This window comes from Somniosus microcephalus, chromosome 17 (assembly GCF_052327205.1).
Source record: "Somniosus microcephalus isolate GS21.2 chromosome 17, FLI_Smic_1.0, whole genome shotgun sequence".
NCBI classification, from domain to species: Eukaryota; Metazoa; Chordata; class Chondrichthyes; order Squaliformes; family Somniosidae; genus Somniosus; species Somniosus microcephalus.
Window position 1 is genome coordinate 49,452,094 of NC_141003.1, and position 10,733 is coordinate 49,462,826.

A 10,733-nucleotide genomic window follows, 5' to 3' on the forward strand; every position below is an offset into this window, starting at 1 on the left:
GAAACTTTTTTTTATCCGGCACAGACGGGACCGACGTGGTGCCAGTTCATCAAAAATTCCGGAAACCGAAAGCTATAGTAAAAGATACGGAGCTCAGAGCTCCGTATAAAGCAACAAACCCTGTTGCTTCAGAACAATGGCCACAAGTTGCAAGCGTCTCTGTAGCTTAGCAACAGCTGCAGCCACACCCTTGCACAGCAACAAATGGAGGAAGGCAAGTAATAAAAGTTACCTGAACCTACTCCTGAATTTTGCCGGTTAACCGAGATTTCTGGTTATTTAGGTGCCGGTAAATCGAAAATTTCCTGTAAGTGAAAGAAATAATGTCCTAAAACACATGTGATAAAGAATCAGACATTCAATGGCAGAGCTAAAATAAATTAAACTGCAGTAAATCCTTTAAAGCATTCTAGTATGTGACCTCATGGAGGCAAAGATTAACCAGAGTTACACTATGTAAGAAATCTTACAGGGGCTGATACAATTTCTCTTTTTTTTCCACCTTTTTTCAATAGAAGGTAAAAATAAGAAAAGGCTATTCATTCCATCCAGCTCACCCTAATATATAGATGCACTTACAGGACTAAAAGGACCATTTTCATATCCTCCTTGACCTGGTACAAGACTCTGTCCCTGTGGAATGGTTCAAGTGTATTTACTGTGCTGGATGGATTGTAGATAAAAATTGGGTTGCTTTACGCCTCCCGTTAGTGCTGCTGACTGCGAAGAAAGCTACCCACAAAAAACTAGCGCTCGGGCGCGACGCCCCCCACGCCTCCCGCGAAATTCAGCGCCGCCGGTGATGATGTCATCGCCATGCGCAGCGCCCCACTCGCGCCCTGGCCGCGATCTTCAGGAATGCCCCCTGACATTATGTCTGACGGGGTGAAGTCCAATCTGCGGCCGGGGAGGCGCAATTTAAAGACGAGGTGTGGGACGGCCATTTTTGTTGCTGGCCCTCTGCCAGCACCTGCCTGCGCTCCCGTCCCCGGCCTCCTGAACGGCCCACCCCCGCAGAGTGCCGGCTGCACTCCAAGAGCCCGGCACTTCTCTTGAGTGCCGGGGTCTTTTGCCGGCACTGCCGATCCCCGGGGGCCCAGCTGGGCCACGGGTCACGCTGCGCAAGGCCCCTCCCCTTTAAGAAGAGGAGGAAGGCCTGCAATACCGCGGCGCGACATGCCGCAGCGCCACGATATTGACTCGCAGCACCCCAAGAGGAATGCGGGGTGCTTCCAGTAGTGCCCCGCTACCCTCTTGGGGCACAACCACTCAATTTCTGGTGCGGGGGCGCTAATTTTAAGTAGCTCAGTTTTTAGCCTCTTATGTTTAGCAAGAGTTTTCCTCAGCTTCTACTCATGTCCTCTACTTCTCTTTCCTGGTTCAACACAAAGACTTTTTCTGTTTTCCTTCTTTTAAAGATGTGGATAAGTCATAGTCATAACTTTTTTTTAAAAACGCAACTCACTTATCCCTTCTTCATAATTAATTGATTTAAGGCCCAGTGCTATCTTCCCAATGCCTTTATGATTTTTGCAAGTAAGTTGTCACAATACCACAATGCTTTATAAAATGTACGCATTACTTCCTCCGGCTTAAACTCCTGAATCTACTTATACATTCTCGTGTTCTATTTAGTTTAACGGTTACTGCCATAGAACATTTCAAAACCTGGTCAGCTAATCCACTACAAATGAATTATAATTTTATTATCTCTTACTTTACCTTTGTATTTTTCCAATATTCTTCATTCTTGTCTTTTTTAAATGGCTTAAAACATTTTTGTTTTTCCTTTTCACGTGATATGATATGATCACCGCTTTATATTGCACTGGCAGCAAAGTGTCAATATTCACTCTGACACCTTTATTAAATTCCAAATGGCTGGTGCTTCATAAAGGGAAGATGCTTGTATTGCAGTGAATGGCCTGCTTCCCCTCACCTACAACTTTTAGCAACTTGTATGACATGATGTTGCCTTAGTCGGAACTCAACTCTTCATTTTACAGTCAGTGAAAGCAAGAAAATGCTATTTGGTGTTTGGCTATCCTAGGATTCATCACACACATGAAGGAGCTTCATTAAAACTAGAATGTTCCCTAGCCACCTCTCACTAGAGAGTGAAACAAGGCCTGAAGCCCTTTGGTCTGAACATTGATTTCACCAACTACAGAAAATAAAAAAACAAATTCCCTCAAAAACAACCAGAATTATTTGCATTTTTCACTAAATTCAAAATAGATTCTGGAGGACTGGAAAGTGGTTAACATAACCCCATTACTTAAAATTTCAAGAGACATACTTGGAAATAATAGATCAGTAAATTTTTCATGAGACGTAAGGTACGTTATTATGATCTGGAATGCACTGCCTGAAAAGGTGGTGGAAGCAGATTCAATAGTAACTTTCAAAAGGGAATTGGATAAATACTTGAAGGGGAAAAATTTGCAGGACTATGGGGAAAGAGCAGGCGTGTGAGACTAATTGGATAGCTCAATGGCAGCCTCCTGTGCTGTATCATTCTATGAAGTCTTGGAAATAATTTTGAGAGATCTAATGGATAAAAACTTGGGGCGCGATCTTGCCAACCTTGGGGAGGCGGGTGTGGAGGCAGGACTGCCGGGTCCCGTCTTCTGGAGGCGGGAAGGGGATTACAGCCACTTAACTGCATGTTAACAGGTAGTTAACAGGCAGATAAGAGGATTATCCCCATTTTTCCAGGAGAGGCGTGGGCTTTCCGACGTCGGGAAACCCCACCAAGGTCATCGAGGTGAGCGGTGGGTCGGAGGGGTGCAAAAGTGCGCTGTGAAGGTAAGTGATGGGTGCAAGTGTGGAGCGGTAAGTATGTGAGGTGAGTGGAAAGTGATAGAAAATGCTTACTTACCTTTGTTTCTTCCTGCAGGCTTCAACAGTTGGGGATGCGGAGAGTCTCGCATCTCACTGGCAGAGATGACAGATGGCTGCTGCATTCTCCAATGCAACAACCATCTAATTTCTGTTAAAGAAGGAGGTTTGATGAGTCTTGAATACAAGGACTCATCAAACAACATAGAATGTCACAGAGCTGTCAAACGATGACAATTCATCTGTCAAAAATTTTTGACAGATGAAACGTCATACGCTGACGTTCTCTGTAACCGGCTTCCCCTTAATTGGTCAATCAAGGGACAATAGCGGGGGTTGGCCACAAGTCAATGGAGGCGGGACAACGACCCGACAAGCAGCAGTCCCACCTCCAACGCGCCCCCCATTGGCAAAATCGCCCCCTTGGAAAAACATTAGGAGGGAAAATTTTATGTATTCCAGTTAACGGCTGCTGGAAATGGCCGCAACGCTAACCAAGTGAAATTGGTCTGGGGGGCATGGAGTTAGGTGGCACAGTGCTCACCTGTGCAACGCCGTCCTGGTAGTATTGCTGGAGGGATCCGGGAGGAAGTTCCTGTCCAGGTCCGGCACTACAGCTTCCCACAGTGAGTGAAGCTGTGGAGCTTGCAAATAATTGTGGGCAATGAAGAGTCTGAGAATTAAAGGGGCCATGCACACTGAAGCAATAAAAAATAAAATGCAGTGAATCAATAAATTTTTTCAGCCCTTTCTGCCTTTTAAGAAATATTCAACAATTAAAAGAAGTTCCAAATGTGAATATTCAGCTGTTAAAGCTGAATTGCCTTCCTAACCTCACCAAATGGGAAAACTGCCTCAGCACTAACACATGTGGCTCAGCAAGCCAGGGAATGGGCACCGAGGGTCTGGCATGCAGCACTCCAGCTTTGTGAAGGGGGTCAACATTGCAAGAGTGGCCCTCTACCCACAGAGGCCAGGAGGCCCTCCAGAAAGAACGATGTGGGAGTACATCACTAAGGCCATCACTGTCAGCAGTGTCATCCCCACCACCTGGCTGCAGTGCCCAAAGAAGCTTCATGACCTCAGACCACTGGTCAGAGTCAGTGAATGCATCTTCAAAAGCCGTCTCCTACCAACTGCATCACTAGCCTCACACACTGCTCAATGCACATCCCCCAATCACTCACCTACCAACAAGCTGCACCAATGACAAGGCACATCTCCCATTCCTAGCCTCACCTCAGCCCCTCGGAGGAGACGGTGCAGGCCATTCTTGGCAGGGGCATGGTTGAGACCTTGGCGAGTGGCGGGGCTGAAAGGATACAAGATGCTGATTTCCTCGTACGTTGTCCTCCTTCTTGCATGCACCTCTTGGCTTTTCTGCCCTCCCGTCAGCACAACTCCACCCTTGTACCTTCCTCATTTCACACACCCAAGAAATGCAGCCTGCCCAGCCAGTGGGTCAACAAGAAGAGGCAGCCTGCCCAGCCAGTGGAACCGCAGGCGGATGATTCTATCCCAGATATCCTGGCCACAATGACACTGTCTGGGATGCATCTTCCCATCTGATTCCTCCTCTTCGGCTTTTTCCTCTCCTGTGTCTTCCTCTTCCCTTTGCAAGCGGATGCTGTAAATGTGAAATGGCAGCATAAAATGCTGGAAATACTCAGTTGGTCAGGCAGCATGCTGACCTGAGATGTGAACTTTGTTTTTCTCTCCACAGATGTTGCGTGATCTGCTGAGTATTCGTAGCATGTTCTGTCTTCTCAAAGACCTTCATTTACCATCTGAGCCCTTGCAAGCATCCAGCAGCACTCCCTATACACTTAAAAAAACTTTCCAAATCTATTGCAGCAAGCCACCACTTCAATAAAATCAAAAACACCCAGTCCAGACCCTTAAATTCAAACTTACCTGAATGACGTGTGTGTCCCTTTACGAGCTGCAGACATCGCCCCTGCCAGCCTGCTTGCACATCAGTGCTGGGTCGAAGTTAGCATTGGTTGACTTGTCTGCAGACTTTGACATGGTTGACCACTCCATCCTTCTCCAATGCCTCCCCACCGTCATCCTGCTGGGTGGGACTGTACTCGCCTGGTTCCATTCTTGTCTATCTAATCATCGCCAGAAAATCACCTGCAACGGCTTCTCTTCCTGCTCCCACATCGTTACCTTTGGTGTCCCCCAAGTATCTATTCTTGGCCCCCTCCTATTTCTCATCTACATGCAGCCCCTTGGCGACATCATCTGAAAACACAGCATCAGTTTTCACATGTACGCTGATGACACCCAGCTCTACCTCACCACCACTTTTCTCACCCCCCTCCATGGTCTCTAAATTGTCAGACTGCTTGTCCGACATCCAGTTCTGGATGAGCAGAAATTTTCTCCAGTTAAATATTGGGAAGACCAAAGCCATTGTTTTCAGTCCCCGCCACAAACTCCGTTCCCTAGCCACTGACTCCATCCCTCTCCCTAACACCTGTCTGAGGCTGAACCACACTGTTCGCAACCTTGGGGTCATATTTGACCCTGAAATAAGTTTCCGACTGCATATCCATGGCATAACTAAGACCACCTATTTCCACCTCTGTAACATCATCCGTCTCCACCCTTGCCTCAGCTCATCCACTGCTGAAACCCTCATCTATGCCTTTATTACCTCTAGACTTGACTATTCCAACGTACTCCTGGCTGGCCTCCCATATTCTACCCTACGTAAACTTGAGGTCATCCAAAACTCGACTGCCCATGTCCTAACTCGCACCAAGTCACGTTCACCCATCACCCCTGTGCTTGCTGACCTACATTGGCTCCTGGTCAAGCAACACTTCGATTTCAAAATTCTCATCCTTGTTTTCAAATCCCTCCATGGCCTCGACCCTTCCTATCTCTGTAATCTCCTTCAGCCCCACAACACCCACCCCCACCTCACCTCCCCCCCGCAAGATATCTGCGCTCCTCTAATTCTGCCCTCTTGAGAATCCCTGATTATAATCACTCAACCATTGGTGGCCGTATCTTCTGTTGCCTGGGCCCTAAGCTCTGGAATTCCCTGCCTAAACCACTCTGCCTCTCTACCTCTCTTTCCTCCTTTAAGACACTCCTTAAAACCTACATCTTTGACAAAGCTTTTGGTCACCTGCCCTGATTTCTCCCTATGTGGCTCGGTGTCAATTTTTTTTTTCCCCTTATAATACTTCTGTGAAGCGCCTTGGGACGTTTTACTATGGTAAAGGTGCTATATAAATATATAAGTTGTTGCACGCCTATTGACGTCACCACACTGCCATTTTTTTTCCAGGTTGCTGCCAGTTACCAGCAGCACAAAGTGGGAGAGGAACATGGCGGCTGCCAAGGGACCTGCTACCAGCTGGTGAAAGAGCAGCAGCCGCCATTTTGTCACCATTTCATGGCGCTACAGAGTGGTGGAAAGTACATGAATTTCTAGCCCAACTTGTTCAGGAACTATCAACATGGTTTCATGAAAGGGAGCTCATGGTTAACTAAGCTGCTGTCATTCATCAGACTTTTTTAAAAAATACTTCTCGGGATGCAGGCATCATCGGCAAGGCTGCATCTATTGCCCATCCTTAGTTGCCCCAAGAAGGTCGTGGTGGGCCTGCTCCTTGAACCGCTGCACTCCTTTTGGTGATGGTGTTCCCACAGTACTGAGTTGGTGGAAAGAGAAAGTGCAAGGGAAATTAATTACTTATATTCTCAGAAAGCTTTTGATACTTGCTATTTCCAATATATTTTCAAGACTTGGATGTAACCATTATTAAAATAACCTCCAAATTTGCCAATGATACAAAAATAGTGGACAAATAATAAGGAACAATGAAACTAGATTCAGAAGGACTTAAATCTTATAGGTAACTGTGTCACTAACTGACAAATGCTATTAAATGTAGATAAATGTAAAATAAGTATAAGGGAGCACATATGAAACGGAACAATTATACAGAGCAGATCAGGAAATACATTGGGGCTTGTCGTGGATGTATCTGTTGGCACAGTGCTTTAGGAGAAAAAAAGGGGCAGAAAGATAATGGATTACTTTAGCAGAGGGATAGGGTATAAATCCAAAGAAATTGCATTGTTGCTGTCATGTAACCCTAGGAAGAATATTTGTGTCTTGGAGACGGTGCAACGTTGAGCAACAGAGATGATTCCCAGTATCAAGAATCTAAGCTTATAAGAGAAAAGAAAGAGAGAAAAACTTGCATTTATATAGCGCCTTTCAGGACATCCCAAATCTCTTTAAAACCAATGAAATAGTTTTGAAGTGTAGTCACTGTTGTAATGTAGGAAACGCGGCAGCCAATTTGCACTCGGCAAGCCCCCACAAACAGCAATGTGATAATGACCAGATAATCTGTTTTAGTGATGTTGGTTGAGGGATAAATATTGGTCAGGACATAAGGAAAGGTTAAGGAGGTTGTTCTTTTTATTTTTTTAGAAACAGGGAGACTTCAAGATGATCCCCATCCTCAATGATGGTGGAGCTCAGCATGTGAGTGCAAAAGACAAAGCTGAAGCGTTTGCAACCATCTTCAGCCAGAAATGCCAAGTGGATGATTCATATCAGCCTCCTCCTGGGGCCCCCACCACCACAGAAGCCAGTCAGCCAATTCAATTCGCTCCACATAATATCAAGAAACGGCTGAGCGCACTGGATACAGCAAAGGCTGTGGGCCCCGACAACATTCCGGCTGTTGTGCTGAAGACATGTGCGCCAGAACAATCCGCGCCTCTAGCCAAACTGATCCAGTACAACTATAACACCGGCATCTATCCAACAATGTGGAAAACTGCCCAGGTATGTCCTGTCCACAAAAAGCAGGACAAATCCAATCTGGCCAATTACCGCCCCATCAGTCTACTCTCAATCATCAGCAAAGTGATGGAAGGTGTCATCAACAGTGCTATTAAGCGGCACTCACTCACCAATAACCTGCTCACTGATGCCCAGTTTGGGTTCCACCAGGACCACTGGCTCCCAACCTCATTACAGCCTTGGGCCAAACATGGACAGAAGAGCTGAATTTCAGAGGTGAGGTGAATGTGACTGCCCTTGACATCAAGGCAGCATTTGACTGAGTGATGCATCAAGGAGCCCTAGTAAAACTGAAGTCAAAGGGAATTGAGGGGGAAACTCTCCACTGGCTGGAGTCATAACTAGCACAAAGGAAGATAGTTGTGGTGATTGGAGGTCAAGCATCACAGCCCCAGGACATCGCTGCAGGAGTTCCTCAGGGTAGTGTCCTAGGCCCAACCATCTTCAGCTGCTTCACCAATGACCTTTTCTCCATCATAAGGTCAGGAGTGGGGATGTTCGCTGATGAATGCACAGTGTTCAGTGCCATTTTCAACTCCTCAGATAATGAAGCAGTCCATGCCCACATGCAGCAAGACCTGGATGACATTCAGGCTTGGGCTGATAAGTGGCAGGTAATGTTCGCACCACACAAGTACCAGGCAATGACTATCTCCAACAAGCGAGAGTCTAACCAACTCCCCTTGACATTCAATGGCATTACCATCGCTGAATCCCCCATCATCAATATCCTGGGGGTCACCATTGACCAGAAACTCTACCGGACCAGCCAACAAGAGCAGATTAGAGGCTGGGTATTCTGCAGCAAGTGTCTCACCTCCTGACTCCCTAAATCCTTTCCACCATCTACAAGACACATTCAGGAGTGTGATGGAATACTCTTCACTTGCCTGGATGAGTGCAGCTCCAACAATACTCAAGAAGTTCGATACCATCCAAGGCAAAGCAGCCCGCTTGATTGGCACTCCATCTCCCACCTTAAATATTCACTCCCTCCACCACCAATACACCGAGGCTGTAGTGTGTACCATCTACAAGAGGCACTGCAGCAACTCGCCAAGGCTTCTTCAGCAGCACCTCCCAAACCCGCGACCTCTTCCACCTAGAAGGACAAGGGCAGCAGGCGCATGAGAACACCATCCCCTCCAAGTTCCCCTCCAAGTCACACACCATCCTGACTTGGAAATATGTCGCTGTTCCTTCATTGTCGCTGGGTCAAAATCCTGGAACTCCCTCCCTAACAGCACTGTGGGAGTACCTTCACCACACCGACTGCAGCGGTTCAAGAAGGCGGCTCACCAGCATCTTCTCAAGGGCAATTAGGGATGGGCAATAAATGCTGGACTTGCCAGCGATGCCCGCGTCCCATGAACGAATAAAAAAAGTGGAAAAGCATGCAGTTAAATCTATTGAGATATCTTCTTGTGGTTAAGCTTCCAGCTATAATTGAAGTTGACCTTTTGTAGGACCATTCTGAAAGCGTGTGCAGAATTGAAAACAGAAGAGAATGTTCCCTGGACATTAATCTGTAGTATTCGCCTAGCCCATTTCAACATCTTTTTATAGAAATAACATGCTCCAGTAATCAGCTTAATCCACCCACTCTGAAATTACTGAACACTACATGGTGCTCTATGGAAGCATCAATGCTTTTCCACACAGACTGTCTTGTATCCTCCAGATAATGAATCAGAGTTCAATAAATAGCATTGATTTCTCAATGTCTGAAGTATTTATTATAAGGTCACATAAAGACCATTGTATGAACCGCAATACATTTTCAGTCACTGAGATCTAAACATTTTATTCTATGTTCATAAGATCACCATTTATTTTAAGGAATGATAAAAGGTCATTGGGCCCAACAAGCCTGTCCATTGATCACATGGGTTAAGTCTGTATATTATTTTGAAATGGTATTGAACTAAGCTTTTGGCATTTTTTAATGACAGAGCAGTATCTTCATCATGTGAAGAGAAATGCCTATGCAAAAATACAAACAAACAATAAAATTAAAAATACATTGGGTCACTTTTCTATTTCTGGAAGATTTTGGAATTAAGAAAAGCAAAAGGTTCATTATTTGATATCAATTTTTTTCTAATTTCTTTGAATGAGAAGTAGCATCTGCATAAGTTGTGGCACTTGCTCAGTACAGGCATAAAACATCCAACAAATCCCAGCCTATAGAAAACATAAATAACAACAGAAAATGCTGGAAAAACTGAGCAGGCCAGGCAACATCCGTGGAGAGAAATTAGAGTTGACGTTTCAGGTCTAACCCTTTTTCAAACTGGAAAGGAAATAAAATAGATCGAAGGCAGGGCTGCGATAGAACAAAAGAAGAAAAAGAAGTGTCGGAATTAGCACACACGCTAGCGGGGTTGGGGTTATTGTGTCTGGCCAGTCAGAAGCCTCTGAGCTGCTCCAGGGACCCCCGTGTGGTTTCGAAGCGTTCCCCTATTCCTGGTTCTGACCGCCGGACTTTTTCGGTAGCGATGTAGACAGAAAACGTGACTCGTGGTTTGGGTGCAAAACAGACCAGCATTTATTGAAACAAAAAGAAACAACTTAAAATAATCGATACAGCACACCTGTGCCTGGTACAGCACTTTTGCTTAACGCAGTACACTTAGTGTCCACTAGAGCGCTCTTTGCTCAGTGCAACACTCCTTTATTTAAATACAGTGCTTTAAATACAGCTACTTAGTGTCCACTGAAGCACCTCTCTGCTTAGTGCAACACCCTTTTAATAGCACTTTCAATATAGAAACACCTTGCTCACTACAGCACCTTTGTTTAGTGGCTTTTACTTAAAAACAGCACTTTAATACAGAACCCTAGTGTCCACTGAAGCACTTCTCTGCTTAGTGCAACACCCTTTTAATAGCACTTTCAATAATAGAAACACCTTGCTCACTACAGCACCTTTGCTTAGTGGCTTTTACTTAAAAACAGCGCTTTAAATACAGCTACTTAGTGTCCACTGAATCACCTTTCTGCTTAGTGCAACACCCTTTTAATAGCACTTTCAATATAGAACACTTAGCGT

The 10,733-nt window shown here is 45.5% G+C and overlaps 1 long non-coding RNA gene across 1 annotated transcript in view; it reads left to right on the forward strand.

The window, feature by feature from the left end:
- LOC147105703 (uncharacterized) overlaps positions 1–9,396 on the forward strand; it is a 31,207-nt gene extending 21,811 nt beyond the window's left edge. Inside the window, exon 3 of the long non-coding RNA XR_015081561.1 lies at positions 7,304–9,396. This is a non-coding gene — a long non-coding RNA (uncharacterized LOC147105703). The remainder of the gene's footprint in view (positions 1–7,303) is intronic.
- The last annotated feature ends 1,337 nt before the right edge of the window (positions 9,397–10,733 follow it).